At 48.1% G+C, this 22662-nt stretch overlaps 1 long non-coding RNA gene across 1 annotated transcript; it reads left to right on the top strand.

The window, feature by feature from the left end:
* Window positions 1–903: 903 nt before the first annotated feature.
* On the top strand, window positions 904–20679 carry LOC113459177 (uncharacterized). The gene is made up of 3 exons (XR_003380122.2): window positions 904–952; window positions 1305–1394; window positions 11596–20679. It is a non-coding gene; the product is annotated as an uncharacterized LOC113459177 (long non-coding RNA).
* Window positions 20680–22662: the final 1983 nt, after the last annotated feature.

Consider the following 22662-nt stretch of genomic DNA (forward strand, 5'->3'; position numbering starts at 1 on the left):
CCTTGGTTCCTGCGCCAGGTTGCTGTCCCTGCGTGTGCAGAATCACAGAATCAGTTTGGCTGGAAAAGACCTCTGAGATGATTGAGTCCAACCTATGATCGAACACCAGAATGTCGACTAAACCGCAGGACTAAATACTAGGTCCAGTATTTCCTTAAACACCTCGGGAAGGGTGACTCCACCAGCTCCCTGGGCAGCCCATTCCAATGTCTAATCACCTTTTTTCTGTGAAGAAATTCCTTCTAATGTCCAACCTAAAGCTCTTCTGCTGCAGCTTAAGACGATGTGCGCTTGTCCTGTCACGGGTTACCTGCGAGGAGAGGCTCCTTTCAGGTACTTGTAGACAGTGATTAAGATCTCTCCTGAGCCTGCTTTTGTCCGGATTAAACACTCCCAGCTCCCTCAGGTGCTCCTCTAAGAATTTATGTTCCAGACCCATCACCTTCTTGTTGCCCTTCTCTGGACCTGCTCCAGCATCTCAGTGTCCTTCCTGAACTGAGGAGTCAAAACTGGGGAGAGCAGAGTAGGCTTTCCAGGTGCCACAGGTAAGCAGCTAAACCCTCGGGAATGTGCTCTTGAGACAGCAGAGCCTTTTGGGGGCACCAGTCTTCGGTCTGGGTGTTTGGGTGCCGGCCAGAGCCGGCCCAGGGTGTTTGGGTGCTCAGGGCCAGCTGGGGAGGAGGGTGACTCTCACACTCCTGTCTTGCAGCCACAGGGCCGGAGCTGTGCTGGCCCTGGGTAGAAGTCTCCAGAGGACACTCAAAAATCTGCCTCCCATACAATATTTACAATGTGCAGTGGGAAAAAAAAAGCTTTTTTTTTTTTTTTTTTTTTTTTTAGAGGTGGCTTCCGTCCATGAGGAGAAAAACACCAACAGGGCCTGGCTGGCAAGGAGACCAGCTCCATGGGAGTCCCTATCCAGCCCATGTGCAGAGCTGGAAGCATCTGCCAGGTGAGTCAATGCTCTGTCATAGACTGGTTTGCAGGGCCAGCTGGGCCAAGGGGTCTTCCCAATTGTCCTCCTGCCTCCAGTTCCCATTTCTTCTCCTTTCTTTGGGCTGCTCCCAAGTCCATGTCAGCACAGAGCCCAGTGTCCTCAATAATTTGGAAAGCATGCATGGAGCTGGCCTCCCTGTCAGGGGAGTGGCTCTGTGGACAAATGCCACCCCCACTGGGAAGCCTGCTGGGAGGTAGGGATGGTGCATTTGCCTTCTCCCCATGGTAGCAGTGAGGATACTTTTTGTGCCACATCTGGCCTCTAACTGCACAGCTGCAAGCAATTCTCTCTCTCACCTTCCTTACAGAGCAGAAAGAAGGACTGAAGTGTCAACATTTGTTTTCCATTAACTTGTGGAAACATAGACAGCTATTGTTAAAGCTGGAGACTTCCTGCTGTAAGTTGCCATTTAAAAAACTTATTACTCTGCAAGGCAAAAGGGTTTTGTTGGGGAAAAAAACCCACACTTTTTTGTTTCATAAATTCTTTTTTGATAAAACCAATGGTAGGATTTAAAGCTGGGGAGAGAGAGCTGAAAGATGTACCCATTGCAGGAGTTCTGCAGATTTACAGTAATATTTCACGTGCTGAGGGTATGGTGGGGTTTTAGCATGTGTTACTTAATGACACGGTTTACAGCAGAGATGAAGGGACCCATATTCAGATTTCCCCAGGAGACAGACATGGGATAAGGTGAACATGTCCTGTGGAACCCCTGCAGTGCTGCCTCCCCTTCTCCAGGCAGAGCCACTACACCCTGGCTCGGCGTCACTGGTGCAGAGAGGTTTGGCTGGAAGTGCTGGACTTAATGGGATGAGCCCCAAAAGTGGTGGAAGTTCCAGCCTGACTGACACTTGTCACTGTGGTCCAGCACAAGTTTCTCCTGCACATTGCTGGCAGCTGGGCACCATTGAGGTGATGAGGGAGATGCAGGATCGCTCTGGGCTGTGCAGGCTTTGCCCAGCCAGCCCACAGTGCCAGGCACAGAATGCACATGAGCTGGCTCAGGTGCATTTCTGCCCGTTTGCTGTGATCAGGCAGGGTGTTGCACAACTGTGGCTGTGTTTGCCCCTGAAGCAAAGGTAGGTGGACGTCTGGGCAGGGCAGTGTGGCAGACTGTGGACACAGGCTCTTATCTCTGGGAAGCCAAGATAGTGGCTATATTTAGCTGGGTGCTAGGGCCTTGGGCAGTGATCTTTGTGATTTCCCCACAGCTTTCCCCACACCCCTCCTGCTTTGCAGGGGGGTGAGACAAGCTTGTTCCCTGGCATGAGGAATAGGCTGCACGTTGCTTTTCTTTGGGGGAGTGTTGTAAGAACTAGTCCCATCCATGACAGACAGCTCTGGAAGGAGGGTCCCACTTTCCCATCACGTCTCCCTTGGCTTTTCTTTCTCATTCAATGGGTATTTACCCCAGCACATCCTGGTACAGGACTCCTGCACCTCTTGGATGCAGCCCTGCTGGTTTGCTGCCTGAGGGGAGGCTGAGCTTCTCCAACCCTCCAGAGGGGCCCTCCTTCCCTTGCCATGCTCCCTTAAGAGCTACTCTACCAGCAGGCTTGAACAGGTCCTCAGGGACCCTTCCTGATCCTGCCACCTCCTCAGTGCTCTGCTGGAGACATGGGTGCATGGAGCATCTTCTCCTCCATGTTGGGAATCTGCAGGCTGCAGCAACAGCTCAACTTCCCAGCAGCCGGCCTGTGGGCAGCCCCTGCAGGAAAGGGGCTTTGCCACTCATTGCCAAGAGTGTTGTGCAATGTGTCCACACCACATCAGGCTGCAGGGCCAAGGCTCAAGGGCAAGGGCTGTAAACCAGCAGAGTGCTTGATGTAACAGGGAGCTGTGCAGGGGCTGCTGCCATGGGGCACCCCTTCCCATATCTCATGCTGTCTCCCAAGTCAGCAGTCCCCTCCCACCCCTTTTAGGTTTCCTGAGACTCAAAAGCTGATGAGGAGAGATGCAGTGAGCATCCTTGCTGGCCAAAAGCAGAGCAGGGCTTGGCTGCAGAGGCCAGCTGGCCAGCAGCCACTGATCAATGTGTGTGCTTGCTGGCCAGCCAGCACCGACAGCCCCTTGGCCAGCTATGGCTAACGTGACAGAAAGCTGTAGGAAACATGGGTTCCCATCAGCTTGGTAACTGCAGTCAACTTGGTGACTCTCACCATCATCTGTGTGTGCTGAAGCCTGATGTAATGCTTGGGAGCTCCTTGAGCTCCCAGCTCCCAGTCCGGCTTCTCTAGTGTCATAGAAAACACAGCTTCACCAAAGGACAGACCTGGGAAGTCCTGTTGGGTGATGGGATTTCCCCTTTTTTTTACCATAGGTCTCCAACTCCTGTGTCTGTCCCAGGCAATTAAGCAAAAAGCATTCAATGTACCCCATTGAATCAAAGGCAGTATCAAAGAAGTCCCAGTCTTGGCTAAGGCTCTTGACTGTGCTTTGGGGAGCTGTGCTCCAGGGCAGAGGCCCCACTGCTTCTCCTATCCAGAAATGAGGAGTTGCTTCAATATATTCTGGCTGCAGGCCTGAGGAGGGGTATTTATCTTGGCATGGCTGCCTTTGGATCTCGTGTGCACCCATGGTCAAACACACCGAGGAATGTGTACTCTGCCCACTGAAGACCATGGCACTTGCCCTTGCAGGCCAACATGCACAGCAAAAATGGTTTGGGGCCAGATACAAAGCCTGGCCTGGTATCGGTGTGTGTGATGGAGAAAGACTGGGTATTACAAAACTGTGGTTCTTAATATCAAAAATGCCCAACAAAAGAGACCTTTAAAATTGTTGCAAAGAAAGGGAAAATATGGGGGAATGAATGAAGGCAAATTAGCCACAACAAAGGCTGCTACTAGAGAGAAAAAGGGGAATGGGCTTTCAGCAAAGGAAGAGCTCAAAGGACAGCACAAGGAGACAGATGACAGTACAGAAACCAAATGACAGGCAGACAGGAACAACAAAGAGAGGAGTCCTTGGCCTGACATAAAATGTGCTTGTTGAAAATGTTGTATCAGTGCTAAGGTGGGAATGGGTACCAAGTTAAAAATTTTTTTTCTCCAGAGACTGGGACCCAAGAGGGGTGAGTCCCTGTAGGAAGAGAAAGGTGCTGCTTTTTCAACACATATAATATTCTTTTCAGAAAGCTGCTCAAGGACATTGCCTCCCTGCAGTCTACAGAATTCATTCTCGTCAGCGTCGTTCTGGAAAAATCATAGCAATAGAAAGGAGGTTGGTTGTCTGTCCCAAGATTGCATAAAGCAGTGCAGCAACTTTTTTTTTTTTCTTGAGAGCCTCCCTTCCTCTATGAGCATGCACTGTGGAAATGTCTGGTTTGACCTCCCAGAAACTTTTCTTTGTTATGCTTCAGCTGTTTTAGAGAAACATGGTGGTTTCCCATCCCTTCTGCTGTTTGTTTGAACCCAGGAGTACCTGGTTGGGCAGATACTATGTGTAAAAAAAACCCAAAAGCTGTAAACAGGAAGGAAGAAAGAAAGGAGCATAAAGACACAGCTTGGACTAAACCTCAAATCCTCCAAATTCCCCATGTGCAGGAGATAGACAGCAAGGGCTGGGCTGGAGTGGCAAGAGTATGAAAAGGAATTTGGGCTGTTTCAGTGGATACACTGGTGTGATTGCAAATCCAGAGAGATGCTCAGCTCCTCTCAGGCAGGCTGAATCAGCCCAGCTGCATTGACAGCTTGCCTTTTTTATACCATACAGGTATCCAACTGGCTGAACTTGAACCTGTCCTAGATGCATAACTTACGGTGAAGCAATATATATTTTAACTTTGGTGCCCTGCAAAGTTTGCAAACCTTATTTGGTGGAGCAGTTGTCTTGGGAACTTGTATGTATCCAGGCTTGGGGACTCAGAGGACTTATCTTTGTGCAAGAGGCTGAGCTTTGCCTGAAAGCCACTTGTATGCAGAGGAAGGCTGGGGAGAAAAAGCCAGACTGATGAGTGCATGTAGTTCTTGATGATAAATATGATCCTAAGCTCCTTTCAGGGGTTCATACCCTTCAGCTGAGCCTCTCTGAGGATCCAGGCTCTCTGCTGGTCCATCTCTCCATGAAGCATTTTGTCTCATCTGAAGATTAGTGTCAATGAAAGATGGGATCTGTTGCTTTCTGGACCTGCCTGCCTTTGTGCATTCACTATAGCAAGTCTGAAAATCAACAGGGACAAGATGCCTGACTTTTAAACAGTATCCTGAGCAAGTGCCAAAGGCGATGTCTGCGATAAAAGCTTACGGTACTGGGAAATGTCAGCTGAAGCTGCTCCAGTTATCACCCTTTGCATTTTTTGAAAATGTTTTTCAAGTGTAATCTGCCTTTTTATTTGGAAGTTTTAATTTAATCCCGTGTGGGCAAGACTTATTCAAGGATTTTTATCCAATTAACCAGAATCTTGAAGTTTCCTTCTTGCAGAAACTTACTCCTAGCAAAAATTACCCCTATCTGGGGATCATGTACTTCTGAAATTGCACAATAAATGCTACTCAGTAGGTCACTTGAGATCCCAGTTTTGGAGCACACAAATGCCTCCAGTGTCTGCAGGTGCCCTGGCATTGCCTTGTCTCCTGAGAACTAGGATCCTGCAGAGACAGCTCTCTCCCTGCCTGATCTTACATGATCCAGCTAATCTCATCTGCACCTCACAGTGACTTTGCACCACAACCAGGGCTTCTAAACTTGGATTGGATAAAGCAGAATTTAGGAAATTTGCCTGCAGACAAGAGGCACACCCAGGGCAGGAATAACTCTAACGGGCTCTGGAAAGCAGGCCTGCTATTCATAGGAAGGCTGCCTCTGTCTCTGCCTGGGTAGCAGGGAGTCAGGCCATTGAATGGTACAGTAAGCATTGTCCCAATGCTGATGGCTGGGAATAGCTCATGTCCCAAGCCCACGGAGCCTGCGAGCATTTTTATCTGTCTCTTTCAGCTCTCCTCCTCCTCTAGTCTTTGCTCATCTCATGTTACTGATCTACTCAGCTTCCCTTCATCAGCAGCTACTGGGACCCTGCTGTGGCTGAAAACCCGAGTAAAAAAAGTGCAACCTCCTCCCAAAAGTAAGACAAACAGCGTGGTGTCCCTCAAGTTTCCCTGAATGCTACTGATTCCTGAGCAGAAGTTAAAGTGTTGGAAAGCAAGTCAAGATGGTGCAGACACAGCAGTTGGTGAAAAAGAAGGTCTTTGGCTTGTAAATAGAAGACCAGCTTATAGTGGTTTGAATCCAGTGGCACCAGCAAAACTGTAAAAAAACAGCAATAGCTGGGGGCTGCAGGAAAATCACCAAGTTGAAATAAATATTATGGTTCTGAAAGTCACCACAAATAGCCTAGGAATTGAATTTGCAGACTTATCTACTCCTAATGAAGGAGAAAGAAATCTAGAAGAGGTGAAACAGTGCACAGCAGCTAAACACCTTGGGTTTTGGTTTTTTTCACCTCCAGAACTGCCATGATAACTTTAGTGTTTTTGCCCAAAAGCTAAGGGCCACAATAGGCCATGTTGAGTAGTACCACTCCATCAAAACTCATAGTGCAGTGCTGAAAAACTGCAGACACTACCAAATACTCTGGTCTAATTATTTCCATTCATCTAAGGGTTACTTCAGAACATACTCTTCTGTGATATTCAGGCTCCCAGTGAGGCAACAACCCAGAAAAGACCAAATACTGTTTTCTGAGGCTGGTTGCTGCAACCTTATCATCTGAGACTCACAGAGCACTTTGGATCTCCTCAAGTGCACGTCCCAGAGACAGGAAGTTGCTGTCACATCCTGGAGATGGGCTGTATAGCTAAGCTGGCTGACCCACAGAGCAATGACTCACCTCAAACCCCCTGCCAGCTTTCTCAGCTCTCTATGATTGCTTAGTCTTGAAATTACTCAAGTCCAGTCTTCTGACTGCCTCCTACAAGGTCTGGTTGGTTCCCCTCCCTCTGCTGGGTGGATTCTCCTTGTGAGTCTTTACAATGCCTAATGAACCTCAGGTTGTGACTGATGTGAGCTGGTTTTGAGCTGTTTGACAGCTTTGGAACAGCCTTTAAAGCCCTTGGTCCCACAGCTTCTAGTGTTGTGCCTGTAGTGGGGTTTGCTCCATTAAGGAGTTTGCTTAGGTCCTCCAAGAGGTAGGCAGAGTCAGCTCAATCAAATTAAATAACCAAGTACTGTTTGATTAACAGCTTAACCCAAGCTGCTTGTGGCTTCCCTGGCAGCCAGGGCTGACCCAGCCTGTGCAACAGCACGGCTGGGGCTTTGCACCGTTCCTGTCCAGGGAACCATGTGCAGGACACAGTTACCCTGGCACTCAACCGCCTCCAAGATTTTTCAAGCCTCTGCTTAAACGTGAGCTAGAGCAGCTATAAATAGCAACCAGTGGCCCCTGGTTAACCCAGGGGTTTTGATGTGGAACTGGCTCAATGTGAGTCACTGGCAGCTCACAACCTCAGCTCTCACATTGACTGGGGGCCAAGTTCATCACTACTCCTGGATTATTGCTGCCTTGTAGTCTGGGTAATGGAGGGGTGGGAATATGTTCCATTTGACACCTCCAAATATGAAAATACTTATTTATCTATTATATGGCAATAAAAATGCTTGTACATAATTACAATGCACAATTCATAATTGAAAATATAAAGCATAAATTTCAAATTAGGACTTAAGTGCAAAGCAATCTGTAATATCGAAAGTTGAATAATATAATTACAACAAATCTCTTGATAAAGGGTTGGAAGCAGCTGCCTCGGGGAAGGGAGGACATTTGACACCAACTTTGCAAAGGCAGCAATGTCCCCATCTGGTATGGATGCTGCAGTGCATAGTCTGTCACAGGTTTGACCACTGCCTACCACAGTGCTGCTGGCCCTCAGCATTTCTTATCTGCATGAGCACACATCCTATTTATTGAGTGGACTTCCTTTGTTTTGCATCTCACTCTCCCTTAAGGGTGTGTTATTGTCTTATGATCAGACATTGTGGTTGCAATATGCACAGCACTCCTGGTTTAATTGCTTTCTCCATGTCATTCCAAAGTGTGAGTCTCTTAAATCATTTTCAGGGCTGTGTTCCTTGCTGCCAGGCACTGCCAAGGCTGTATGTGGAGCACTGTGCCCAGTTTGTGTCCCCAGTGTGAGATAAATGGTGACGGGCTTCAGCCCAGGGGCTGCCACCAGACCAGAGCATGTGGCGTGTAAGGAGACACCAAGGGAGATGGGCTTCTTCAGCCCAGAGGAGAAACAACAAAGAGTACCCCACTCTGTGTGAGAGACAGACAGTGAACGCAGAGCCAAACCTTCTCAGAGGTGCCCAGTGAAAGGACAAGAGCCAACAGGCACTTCTGCAACACAGGGAACTCTGATGAGACAGATGGAAACCACTGCTCCAGAACAATGGGATGGCAGTACATGGCCCAGAGAGGGGGTCACACCTGCATCCTTGGGAGCCAACCTTGCCTTGGCCCAAACATCCTGAACTGACTGTGAGTGTCCCTCACACAAGGAGTGAGGATGGGACACACAGAGCACCATTCTGCACGGATCCATCCATGATTGTGTGATTATATTTCCCCGTTTGAAACTGTTGCCCCCTGAAAGCATTGATGGCTACTGAGGCCCCTGATGCAGTCTGTGGTAGTTCACAGACCTCTCTCAGTGGAGCAATGCTCTCACAGGAGCAGGCAAACCCCACACTGCTTAAAATTAAGATTATTTACTACAGTGAGCAAATACAGAATGATGAGAGGCAGACAAGACATGGAGAACTCATGTATCAGCGTGTTTAATGTAACATTTAATATCCGGCAAGATATCCTAGTCTAGGTAAACACATGCATCCCTCACTAATACAGAGAAATCTTATTCTGCATGAAGCAATTAAGCCTCTTTGCAGGCTGTGCACAAGGGAAGTGGCTCACAGACCTTTGCCCACAGTGTGACTCTTGCACCTCTGGAGATTCCTGCCTGCCTTAGCTCCTGCTGCAGACCAGATGGGCTCCTGCTGGGCACCAATGTTCCCCATAACATGCTCATCTGCTATCTGCACTGCAGTCTTAAGTAAGCTTGGCTGGTTTGTTTCACTACTCACTCTGAATGAAGTGAATTCTACATGAATGAAGATCATATCAGGGATCCTGTCAACCCATCAGCTGCTATCAAGAGGCCACTCTTATTTTTTCCACTTGTAAAGGAGGTGTACATAAAATATGCCACTCCCTGTCACAGGACTTTGTGGATACTAAAAACTGATGTGATGCAAAAAGGGACCAGATATTTTCACAGAATCAAAAATGCCACTGTTGTCTGCAAAGACACTCCCACCTTTCCAGGAAATCCTTGATCTGCAAATCAACCTGGCTGGGAAAGTAATCAGAAGAGAAACTACTACAGGCTTGCCCAGCCTTTCTTTTCAAGTATCTGCCATAGCTCTCTCCCAGACAGGGTGAGGGGAGAGATGGACAACACTTGAGCTTAAGATTTCACAAAAAAGCTTACTCAGTGTCACGGGTATATTGGAATTTCTCCCTAAAAATCTTCACAGAAGGCAAAACTCTATGGGGAGAGAGGATCAGATACAGAGCAGAGAGCAAGACAGCCCAACTCCTCCCTACCTGAGGGCTCCTGTGTAGAATCACAGAATTGTTGAGGCTGGAAAAGATCTCTAAGGTTGTCAAGTCCACCCCTTAAGCCAGCAGTGCCAAATCCAGGACTACACCATGTCCCTAAGCACCACATCTATGTGTCTTTTAATACCCTCTAAATGTTACACTCAACAGGTGAAAGCCATATTCTCTGATTTTGGTGATCAGGCAATCACAAACAAGAATATTTGGTGTTAAAAGTACCAAGGCTGCTAGGGAGCCAAAAAATTAACAGCACCACTCTGGTAAGTCTGGTCATGAGCTGAACTGGCAGTTTTTTGGGGGTTTCCAAATAGCTTGAAATCACCTGTGGAGACAAGTAGTGACAGCCATCCTGATGCTTCCCCACCTACATGCTTTAGTTGGGGAACCCAGGAAGCTCTGGTAACTCCAACCATGCTGTACTGGAAGCACTGGGACCAGCAGCCAATGCACTGGTGATCAGCAATGACATAAAACTCAAAGATGCCTACCCTGTGGCAGGTGAAATGATAATACACAGGACCATGAGAAGACACAGCCTAAGAGTCTGTGATTTCTGTGATTCTCTGAGCAAAAAACCAAATTATCATCCAAAAGTTACCCTTTTGTCAACACTGGCACCCCAGCTTCTGTGCAGCTGGCTCAGTGCCTGGACAGGGAAGGGCCCAGATGTGGGCTAGTGGCATTTGAGCCCAGGGGCTCACGTGTCTAGAAAAAGCCTGATAAGAGCCAGGAATGCAAGTGGTCCTGAAATAGGAATAAGGGCAGCTGGGGAAAGCCTCATATGGATACATGGGCTGGGGCAGTGGGGCTTGGTATGCAAGGAGATGACACCTGCCCCGCACACTCAGTGTCACATTTCACTCCCAAGGAGACTCACATGGGGCAAGTGACATGTGCTCTGTCTCAAAGGCATTGTGGAGACTGCCCTTGGCCTGTCCTACACAGAGCTGCAGGAGCAGGGGGTCATTTTCCCCAGCAGTTCCCAGAGCTTGAGCAGGCTCCGTGGAATTTTGAGTGATGAAGAGTGGCCCTGCCTGCCCAGCCATGCACACCACACAGCCCTTTGAATTGTGTGGCACATGCCCCATGTGTCAAATGCAAACACATTGCTGTCACTGTCATCTAAGAGGTCTCCAAGCCTGGCCACCTTGATAGGCCCCCAGAAGGTGCACAGCCCTCCCTGGCCTCCCTCTGGGATGTCCCAGGACTCTGATGAGGCACAGCCCACCCTGCTGCCCTTCCAAGTTCCCCAGCCTCAGTCTTTGCCTCCTTGGGTGAGATGTTGGAGATACAGCCAGCCATAGCATTCTCATCATGAGTTGCTATTCTGTTGGCCTAGTTTGGGGATCATCACAGGGAGAGGGAAAAGATGGTTTTTTCTACATTTCCGTGTCTCACAGGTCTCTGTGGTGCTGTTTATAGTCGTCCTGTCCACAGGCAATTTGGAATTTGGGCTGAAGTGTCTGACCCAAAGCCAGTCCAGACATTGCCATCAGAGCAAGGTGTAAATTCAGGGGCAGATCAAAGTCAGATTTTAGCTCCAAAGCATGGAGCAGTGCCTGGAGGCTCCCTCATGGTTTGCCTTTCCTATGCTGGATGGGGTTTTGCTTTTACCAAAGGTTGTGACCCAGTTTCTGTTTCAGTGACCGGGTCTGACAGTGACCAAAGATCATCCAAAAGAAGCTCCTGAGCTTTCCTGAGTTCTTTTATTTGCTTATCTGAGATATCCCAGCACAAGGTAAGGCAAACTCCTTTCTTGAGCATGCTAGAGACTGCAAGAGACAGGCATGGACTGGCATCTGGGAGCAGCGTGTTAGATAAGCCCAGCACCAAGCAATGTGGCAGCCAGCCACTGTGCCATATCAGTATTGGAGACTATTATTTAACCTATAAGTAAACATTGGCCTTATCTTGCTCCTCCTTTCATCTTATGAAAAAGGATATTCAAACTCTCTCTCTCTTTTTTTTTTTCTAGATTTGGCTTGGAGGAAAAAGCAAGTGGGTGCTCATGCTGAGCAGTTGTAGCCAACAAAGTTGTGCTCCATGGACATTGTTGCCAAGTCCCCTGTGCTGGTGGTGGGTGCTCTTTCGAGTGCACAGGGCTCATATCTTATTAGTTCAGTCTTAGCTCCAGGCTTCAAACAAACATGGTGATCAGATGCCTTCCAGAAGGTGCCTCCAGCAAGCAGCACTGTGGCCTGCCTGTCACCCCTCTGGGCACTGCAAGATTTCCTTTTCCTTGGCTGTCTGGATTTCCTGGGAGGTCTCTGCTGATCCACCTCAGGCACAAGCAGCTGTACCTTAAGCAAGTGCCTCTGTGCAGCCCTTTCCTCAGGCCCTCTGTCACCACAGAGTTTAATCTAATGCAGACTTTTCCTCTAGGCAGGCCTGGAGGATAGCAGCAGAAACCCAAATTTCCCTTCTTGCAAATGCAAGAGGAATGTGGGAGCTCCAGCTCGGCAGAGGCTGAAAGGCTGGCTAAGATCCAATTGAGTAAAGTGCCCATTTCATATCCAGTGGAGATGCAATGTAAACATGCTGAAAATTCTCGGCCATCAATCCTATCCACAAACTCAAATTTTTGGGAAACCAACTGCAAACAGTATCCCAGCATATATATCTGCTCTTGGCCTGCTTTGCTTCCATTCTCTCTTCCCCATGTAGTGGTGTCCAAGAGCAAAGTGAAACAAGGGCTGAATGAAGCAGTAGAAAGCTTTGCTATCTCCACAGAGTGCAGGAAAGGAGTGTGGCCAAAAGCCAGAAATGAAGCATTCAGGAATTTCTGACTAAATCAGCTTAACTCTGCCCAGTGCTGAGCTGATGGGAGAAGTCCCTCTGCTTTGCCCAGAGGTAGGATTGAGACAGTGAAACAGGGGATCTACAGAAGGGTCTTGAGGCTCCCCTGGGGTGGGTGGTACAGGACCCAGTGGGGCCTTTCCCTGCCTGGTTTGGAGCATCCCCTTCCCTCATTGCATGGGGAGCAGGAAGTTTGTGCTGGCTGCTGATCACATAGAAATGGTGAGTATGTGACTGTGCTCTTTAGCAGCTCTGGCCCTATGTGACTCATATTCCTTTCCAGAACTTAGTATTTTCTTGTATTCTATAATGTTCAATGATAATTTTCACATGATTTTAAAGTACTGAATTGTTAGGCAGTGCATTAAACTTCTAATAAATTCCACTAATTCCAACACTCACAGAAATACCATATATTACAATGTTTTAATCTAGTCCATACTGCACTAATAAGTTATTTGCCAATGTTTTGAAGTCAGGCAGAGTGATTGGGAAGAGCCTCTACACTTTCCAAATTTATATCTAGGCCTCAGATGGAAACAAGTACCAGATTTATGCTGAGCAGGGCTGCTGAAGAATGTGGTGAGCTCTGTACCTGTGCAGCCCTGGAGCACAAAGTAAGCACAGACCCCTACCAGACCTTCAGCTGCAGCTGGAGAGAGGAGGCACCGGGATCCCATGTCCCTCTTGGGTGGCTGACGTCAGACACCCCTCTGTGAAGAAGGTTTTCCCTGGCATCCTGCTGGGATCCAGGCCTTGGCTGGTGCTTGATTGTCTCTCAGGTACCATCAGTGAAATGTTTGTGCCCTGCTGGGCTGGTATGGCTCAGCAGCAGCTAGGTAACACCAACCCCCGAGTGTCTGCACTGAGACTGAGCATCTTGCTTCATCCCTTCCTCCAGAGGCAGGCAGATACACCCAAGGAAACATCTGGCAACTGGTTTCATGGTAGTGCTGCAAGACCAAAGTCTCACTCCTGCTGCTTTACTCTTTGCTGCCAGGCTGGGGCTGTTTTAATAAGGCACAGTTATTTACCATGGCCTCTGGAATGCCTGCTGGGCTGGGCTGTGCTGTGCTCTGCTCTGCTCTGGAGGCTGCCTGGCTTTGGGGCTCTCACTGAGGCTGGGAGGTGCTGGCAGCCTCAAACAGACTGAGCTCCTGAGTGTGTAACCCCAGGGTTATCTCTGAAAGACCAAAAAGCCTGGCAGGTTGTATTCAAGTGCAGCTAATAGGGGGGAGGTTTTACAGCCCTTGAGCTTTTCCCAATTATTTTCTACCTCCTTTATTGCTTTTATCATCTGGGAATGCCTTAATTTGAGATGGGGGCCCTGATGGTGGGTGCAAAGTTAAATATGTAGTTTTTCTTCCTGAATAAGGTAATTTATATCATAGAATCACAGAGTCATAGAATATACTGAGTTGGACGGCAATGACAAAGGATTATCCAGTCTATCTCCTTGCCCTGCAGGGAACAGAATCACACCCTGTGCCTGAGAGTGTTGTCCAAATGCTTCCTGAGCTCCATCAGGCTTGGTGCTGTGACCACTTCACTGGGAAGCCCGTTCCAGTGCCCAGCCACCCTGTGGATGAAGAACCTTTTCCTGATATCCAACCTAAACCTCCCCTCAGATACTGTTCCCTCAGATTCTGTCCATTGGTCACCACAGAGAAGAGATCAGTGCCAGCTCCTCCTCTTCCACATGTAAGGAAGCTGTAGACTGTGGTGAGGCATACATTAGATGTGTGGACAGCTCACACATGCTGAAATTTTGGGCTGCCCTCTCTTTATCCTGGTACATCCATACCAGAGCCTACTCAGGACAGATTCTCACCCCAGCCATGAGGGATGCAATGACAATCACAGCCAGCATCTCCTGTATGACAGCATCCCATGTGCTATCTCCATCTCCCTCCCAGCCACCTCAGGAAGTGCTGTTTGCTTGTGGTGGTGTCATCTGCCCCTTGCCAAAAAGCCACAAGGCCACAGGGAACATATTTAGCTGGATCAGCACAGCTACACCCCTATGAAGCTACAGCCTGATAGTAATAGTCCTAAGGCTCACACATCTTTGTTTCCCAGAAAAGAAATGTAGCTGGGCCATGTATTTGTGCTAGGTGCTGCAATCTGTGGCTGCCCAGAGCTCTAGTTTGCAGTAGATACATTGCTGCAGCCAACCCCAGGGCTTTCCAAAGGGACTGGCAGCATCCACTGACTGCAGGAGAGGCATGCTGAAGGTCTCAATCCTACTGTTCCCTGCAAAGCTCTTCCTTTGCTAAGGTAAGAGCACATCCCAGGGGTGCTCAGGGCAAGAGAAAAGCAAGTGGTCCCGTGGAAAGCAGAGCCAGTAGCCCATTGCCTTGATGCTCCAGGTCTTTGTTTGATAGCACTACAGAGATGGGGTGAGGTGCTGCCAGGCAGTCTGCTGGCTCTGCTGGGCTTGATCTTCCTGGAACCAGGATATTTTGGAGACCCTGAGCTTGGGTCTAACTCTGGCTTGTGGCTGGCTGTTGACCTGTGGGTTTAAAAGGTTTTAAGAAAGGGACTTAGGCTGACTGACCAGTATCAAACACCCTGTGCTTGTAGGAAAAGGGGTTAAACCAGAATGAACTGGACAGGGTAGAAAATGGTGCCACCCTGAAAGGAGAAAATGAGCAAAGTGCTTTATGTGCCAGGATTTAGCAGCACAGTCCCTGAAAGGAACAAACAAATGTTCAATGCTGACACTCCTACATTGCTCTGAAGGAAAAATGCAGAGACAGACTGCTTCCAGAAAGGTGGCTGTGCCCTAGAGTGTGGATGTCAGCACTTCCCCATGCATTTGGGCACCTCCTGGGAGACTGCCAGTCTCTGAGAAAAGCCTCGCATACTTTAAAAATCAGGACCTTGGTAGCTCCTGGGCATCCCACTGGAAAAGACAGATTACAGGAGATTTAAAAATCTTCCCTCAGGTTTTCCTGGGAGAGCTGTTGGGGCATCTTACCAACAGCCACCCGTGACAATATAGTGAGCAGTAGTGTAGGCAAAATCATTTGCATTTATTCATTAGAAGTTGATTAAATTGAAAATCTGGCAGTTAAATGAAAGAAAGCCTACGTCTTGGAAATTAAAACCCTGCCCTGGGATGGGGAATTAGCCTCTAAAGCAGAAAGCCCATTTGAATACTTCTTATGAGAAATTGAGGCAGTGTCAGAGTCATGGCTACAGGGCTCTCTCCTCCACTTGTTTTCCAGTCTCATCCCAGTGAGTTTGACATGGCAGTGGCAGAGTTGTCCCAGATGTTAAGCTCTGGAGACTTTAGGATTGTTTTAAATAATGTGGGCTGCTTGCTTAGCTGAACCAGTCTCTCTGCCAACATACTTGCTATGTATGGAAAACACACTGCATTTTTTGGCTTCAAAGACATTTTCCATGTCATCAATGCAAAAAATTAAGTGGGCACAGTATGTCATAAAGGTAAGAAGATAATCCAAACCTCCTACCTCACCAAAACACAAAAGAAGTCCCTTATTTATTTAACATTACAGGAAAGAAACAATTTGCCAGCCACGAAGATAATACTAATTTAACTTGGTTGCTGCGAGCACTAGGAACTTGATACAGCAAGCTCCTCTATGAGATGGCAATTGTTTCTATTTTTGTAGGGACTGGTATTCATGAGATTAAGCAAGATGCTCTGCATGCAGCCCCAGCCCCCTGGTGCCTGATTTTGGACAGTACTGCAGCAGCAGTGTTTTCCATGGGGCTAAAAGCTGAGTCAGTGTGAAGCTCTGTGTGGTGCAGTTTGATCTGGCAAAGAGCAAAGCTGCTGTGAATCAGGAAATAAAGCCAAAGTGCCTGTCCTGCATAAGGCTTTTGGAATCTTGTTAGAAGGATTTATGCAGTGTTTTTCCAGGGAGGAATACAAACCCTGTCTATTTATGTCTCTCGCTCCCATCAAATTTTCATGGAGTGCTCCTCCCCTTTGCTTCAACATTGGGATTTCTCTGCTGGTTCCAGGCTCAAGGCAGACACTCAACCATAAAGACTAAATGCAGCACATACCAAAGCCCATGACAAAATGTCAACCCTTCAGCAGCTAACAGCTGCAGTTGCCTGAGCTGGTGCTCTTCTTTCTCCAACTGCCCACCTTCCTGCTATCAGCAGGTAAGGAACACACAGGTAGGGATGTAAGGAGTACTCCTACACACAAAATCCTACATCTGGGATTTGCACTGGGCTTGGGCTCAGACCCAGGCTGATGGTGCAAGGTGGGAAGCACCACTTCTGGCTGAAGAGTGAGGGTTGGCCACACCATGCCCCAGCAGGACGCCCAGAGGAAGCTGTGCAAGTACATGCCAGCTGCAGCAGGGCTGCCCTATTTCACAGACCCCTGGCTGCTGGCTGCAGCTCTCGGGGTGTCAAGGCATGGAATAACCCCTGTCCTGTCTGAGATGGGGCTTTGGAATGTCTAGGAAAGGGACAAAATGGAAATGCTGCAGTTTATCTGCAGTCAGTATGTGCCCATGTCTCAGATGCTCTGCACAGCAAGGGTCTCCCCACAGCCAAAGAGTACCAAGGATTTTTAAAGGTCTGGGATGGTTTCTACACCGTGAACAGGGTAGGTATATTGAGCCTTGAGAGGGCAGATGTGAGAGGGCAAGGAGGAACTGTCTTTCACCCAGTTAAGCTCCTGGGTGTCCTGTTATAAGGAAGCAGGGGGAGCTGGTTTCTTTCCACAGTGCAGAACTGAGAGGAGGAAGTCTCCACTGCAGGATATTGAGGTTTGCAAGAGTTCAAAAAGGAATACCTTGAAGAAAAAGCCATCAAGGGCTATTAGATGGAGACACCATGTCTGGCTCAAGAAATGCTGATCACTGAAACTTGGGTGAGGTTTCAGAGAGAACTGCACCTTTTCCCAGTTCTCTCTTCCTTAAGCATAATTTCTTCTTCATTGTGGCTTTATTTTTTCCCCTTAATTTTGTTCAAAGCTTCTCAGGAAACAAGAAAGGGGATAATATGTGGAGCACAGGCTGTCCCTGGGTTATAATGCTTCACTGGCAGTAAGTGAGACCATTGGTGATAGCCTGAGAGGAGGGCAGATTGGCCTGGTTTATAGCCTCCTTTGTCTCCCTGCAGCTCTCAGTACTGCTCAGTCATTAAAGAAGTGACCCTGAAAAGTGCTGGCTGAAGATGAGATTTGCTGTTGCTTCCTTCAAGAGTGGCTTCAGCATGTGCTTCACATCACAGTGGGCTGCACTGTCACCCCAGGCCTGGAGCAACCAAAGTAGGTGAGGCTTTAGTGCGAACACTGAGAGCAGGAATCAGTGGCTCCAGGGCAATGTTGTGAGACAAGGGGGACATCCTGGTCCACGACACCAACTGGGAGTGAGAACCAGTGCACCTAGGTCCCAACCTGCACCATGATGTTCATGGAGGGAGCACACATGGGTGGGTTGAAGAAGCCAAGATGTATCTGCTGCCTGCTCCAGCTGAGCCTCATGTTAGTGGCCAAGTGCATATGCAGCCTTCATTATATAGAGAATGAGGAAATATCTGCAGGCAAGTGGAAATCAGAAAGCCAAACTCCCTTCTAAAAAAAGGGAAATAATCTGATCAAAGGTGGGTGGGAAGGAACTGTTCTGGGGATGTGTTAAAGCCAGGCTAGTTTTCCAAGCAATGATGAATCAGATGTTTTCTTGTGAAGTTAAATGCATCTAGAGAGAGATGACAAAAACAATTCTTTTTCTTGGTATGCCTTACTAAGCAGCTAAAAACAGTGATGTGATGCTAACAGGGATGTGTGATGACAGACCAATTTTGGCTTGGCTGCTTCTGGAAGACAAAGGCCTTTTCTCATTATTTGAGTTTTTACTCTGCTAGACAATGAGGTCAGCCAGGGGATACAGTGAGAAAGCATCTTTACCTGGGCTGTTCATCTTGTGTTGAAGGGATGTGTGCAGCACCAGAGGCAGGCTATGGACAAGGAAAAACTTGGACTTACGAAATAGAGGATGGAAAACAGAACAGGAAGGAAAAGTGCTGCTTTTTGTTTTGTTTTGTTTTTCCTTTTGTTTCTGAAGAGTTTTACTTTCTTTCAAATAGCGCAAGATGTGTCCAGCTGTTTGTTTCCTTGGAAAAAGGAAAAAACTGCCAGACCCTCGTCACAAAAGTTAGAAACATGTTGGTCCAAAGTGGCATCTTGACTGAAAGCAGGACTGGCTGGAGGGGTGAGCAAGAAATGTGTGACACTGTGACTGCTTTAAAGAGTGGAGGCACTGCCAGAAAGCAGGGTGGGAGACAGAGGTGAGCCCAGAGGAGACAGTGAAGGGTCAGCCACTGCTCAGGATAGCTGACAAGGCTTCCATAATGATGACTTGAATCTCAGTCCTTATAAGCAGCAGTGAATGCTGCCCTTTTTCCAGTCACAGGCTCAATCTTCGCAGGCAATCTCCCCACTCTGTGCAGGGGACACTCAGCTGCTCAGGGATGAGTTGCTCACCTTCCCACTCTCTTGGCCAAGCCCTGCAGCAATGGGGAACAGCAGCACTTTACATTGCTCTAAATATCATGTCCAGGATACACTGACCTCATGGACCTGCCTGGCAGGAGACACCTCAGTGAAGCAGGGTATCAAAGGACTGGAAACTATACTTCAACATCCATGTGTGAATCTGTACAGGCATCTGCCTAAATATGTATGTGTGCCTACAAAGAGATGAATGTGTGTGTCACCAGGTGGCATATCCCTCATGTCCTCTTAGCACAGCTATCTCACCAGGTGGCAGATCCCTCATGTCCTCTTAGCACAGCTATCTCACAGAGCCCTGGATGCCTGCAGTCCTGGAGACATGCTTCTGCCTTGTTGGTGCAGGCTGGCAGTGATTTTCCCTTCCTGCTCCTGGTGTGGAAGGATCAGAACCCCAGAGCCAGGCAAGGAGACTTGCTCCTCACCATCCTGTCTTCAGCTAAACCTGGGCTTGGCCTTCTTGCAGCAACCTTGTCCCAGGTTTTGGTGACAAGCTGTGAGGCTGAAAGTTGGCATGTGCGACAGGGCTGCTGTCAGGCTGAGTATGGGCTATGGCATCTGCAGGTGGGGATGTCCCGAATTCCTTCTCCGTTGCCTCCAGGACTCATGGATAACTCGCAGAGCCTGGGAGAGCAGCACAAGGCAGGACCTTCCTGCAGCCTTCTGCTGCTCCCCAGTGGCGGCGCGGAGAGGCGCCACAGGCGGATCCTGGACGGGAGACGGGGAGGGAGCTGCGGCATCTCGAAGTGGAGGCCGTGATTTCTTTCTCCATCTCTCCCAGATCTCACAGTTGATTCTCAGCGGGCTGGGGAACAGTAGGGTGACAAGGATGTGGGGGAGATACAACCACAAGTTTTTTGAAAATAAGCAAACACTTTTGGAACCTTTCAGGGCAGTAGACAGTACCTTGTGCATTTATTTCCCCAAATCAATGAAAGCTCAAAATGGTCTCATTTTCCTTATCCTGATATTTCACTTGCTTCTTAAAAAGATCTTCCTACCTGGTTGTGTTCTGAAATAAAAAGCATGATGGCAAACACATCAAATTTCCAACCTGCCTAGGGTGTTGAAAGCAGTGTAGCAGAGAACAAGAAATTGTTTCCTCAGTGTATTCATAAAATTGGTCCTCCAAATTGCCTGAATGTTGTTCCTTTCAAACACCTTGTAATTAAGGGAAATAATACTGTGGTAAACAACACTATTTCTTAAGCATCTTGCCAGACTGTATCACAGCAGGTGCTAAACTTGTTTGTAAACTTGAATTTTTCAAGGCTGTTTGGCCTTTGGGACGTTGGAGCACTTACCCACACACAGATCTCAGTGTTGTGCTCCTCCTGCCTGTGCTGAGGCTCTTGGAGGCTGGAGGTGCCACTTGTGAGACTACTCTGTAGCTCATTAAATGCCCCTGAGGCGGGTGCTGCCATCATCCCTGTTTGCTTTTGCTGGGCACTAAGCTGGCCATGAGGGTGTATGTTGGAGGAACATTTAAGCAAAAAAAAGGACAATGCTGCTAAGAGAGCAAAGTAGGAAAATGGCAAATGAAAGACAATGTCTCCAGCCATTTCCTACCCCTCTAGCAGAGCATCTGTAACTCACTTTTCAAGGCTGTCTGGGACAGAGTTACTGAGATTGCCTGATTTGTCAGGGAGTCTGGGCACCAGACCAGGGCACCACTCTGCAAGTCTCGTGGAAGTGTTGCTATCAGTGTGGCTGTGGGCCAGACCCTGAAATAGGAGTTGTAGTTCTTGGAGGCACAGGGTTGAGAAAGGTTTTTTTTTTTTTTTTTACCTGGAAAAAGCTTCAGGATTTGAAAAATAGTTTGTAATGCTCTCATTTTTTTTTAATTTAAGCACTTAATAAGATGATTTCCTAGGAAGAAACAGGTATTTAATGAAATCCAGTTTTCCCACTGGCATACATTTTAGTCAACAGACTGCAGGCAGTTTAATTTTGAGCAGAGTCAGGCCACACAGCACAGAGGCAAGTAGAGCTGTCCTTTCTTAATGGAAACAAGATTGCAGAAGCTTGATAACTGATATGAGGCAGAGTGTCCCACAGAATTTTTGTTGTCTATTTTTTTTAACAGCACAGTGTCCCTTATCTTTAGGAAAAGAATGCTTAAAAGTGACTGCAAAGGAACAGGAATACAACAATAACAGACAAGGATGTGATCAATCATACAGCAGAAAAGATACATGTAATTTTCTATTAACAATATAAAATCAATAATACTCTTTAATGTGAAACTGCCTTTGAATGTTTGAAAAAAAAAGTTGCTGCACTTGGAATAGTTAAAGGTGTTATTGGGACATGGTGCTGGACTTTTTTATAGCATATTTCATCCTCTGTTCATGTCAGCACAGATTTGCTCCCTCTCATTTTGGTCCCAGCATTCTCCAATCATCAACATCCCCTTAGATTTGGAAGCAAGGAAGGGAGAATCTAAATGTCAGTGAGAAAAGGAAACTTCTCTACTAATGCAACTGTAAAGAAAAAAAACAGAAAATATTAAAAAAATTTCTCCTGAAGTCCAGGAAAATAATAACCAGTACATCATAGAGAAGAAGTCACTGTAGGTACATATAAATATAGTTATGTACAGTGGGCTATTGTCTATACGTACATATAACCTGTATGCTCTTTTATCTATACACGTGTTTAAAATACTTGGACTTTAAATCATGCTTCTAAAAAAGTCTCCTGCATTTCAAGAGGCTGGCCACACCATGTGTCCTTTCCCTCACTGCTGCTCCCCAAGCTGATGCCCAGATGCACTGGGCATTTCTACTGTACCCACTAACTTCTGGACCCTTTTTCACAGTCCCTCTGCTGCCACTTGCACTTCCCTGCCAGCCAGTGTGAGGAGTTACTGCTTTGGGGGTGTGGGTACACTGTGGGGTGGCAGAGCTGAGGTACAGGGCAGCTCCCCATGGTCCTAACACAAATCTCAGCATTGTCCTACAGGTGTGAGGAGGGCACGGGTGCTTTCTGGGTAGTCTTAGTGTTGCCTGGATACTGCTCTGTCCTTTCTACTCTCTCCCCTGACCACTACGAACCACTTTGCCTGGTGTTCCTGCCACAAGGATGCTTATGGTCCCTGGGATGTGCACACTTGTGTTTCCCGGGGAAGTCAGTTGCCCAGAGCTACTGGGATGCTGCTCAGAGAGACAGCTGGGTGTAGGTACCACACCTTGGGACAAATGTCATGTCACTGGCCTGGGGAATCTCTCTTGTGCCAGTGCACTGGCCCTCCTGACCCAGAGCTGTGCAACACCCTGGTCTTTCCATCTGCCTGAGGGTGTCTCTGCCCTGAGCTTCCAGCTGACTTGGCTGTGTCAGAGCCCCTCCTGGGCCAGCCCTGTGGCTGGTTCCATCTCTTCCCCAGCACACAGGAGATCATCCTGGAGCTTTCCTTTTCTGAGCAAGCCAGAAAACGTGCACATGCCAGAAGGTCTCACAGAAAGACAGTGGTGTCAGTAAGTGTGCACCTACTGCAGCAGCTTTCTAGGCTCAGCTCTCACGCAGGGAGGTTTGGTGGGAAGGCTGGAAAGGATGAGTGCACAGCACCCACAGGCCATGGATGTGCTTGGAGTACAGACCAGTCTTGGGGATGGATGGACACTCATGCCACCACCCGCAGCTGGCCGGGAGACAAGCCAACAGGGCAGCACAGCGGCAGTCTCCCCCGGGTGTGTAGCGAGAAGTCCGCGAGCTCCCGTGCCCCGGGGCCATCTCCGCGGC

Source organism: Zonotrichia albicollis, chromosome 5, assembly GCF_047830755.1.
Source record: "Zonotrichia albicollis isolate bZonAlb1 chromosome 5, bZonAlb1.hap1, whole genome shotgun sequence".
Lineage (NCBI taxonomy): Eukaryota > Metazoa > Chordata > Aves > Passeriformes > Passerellidae > Zonotrichia > Zonotrichia albicollis.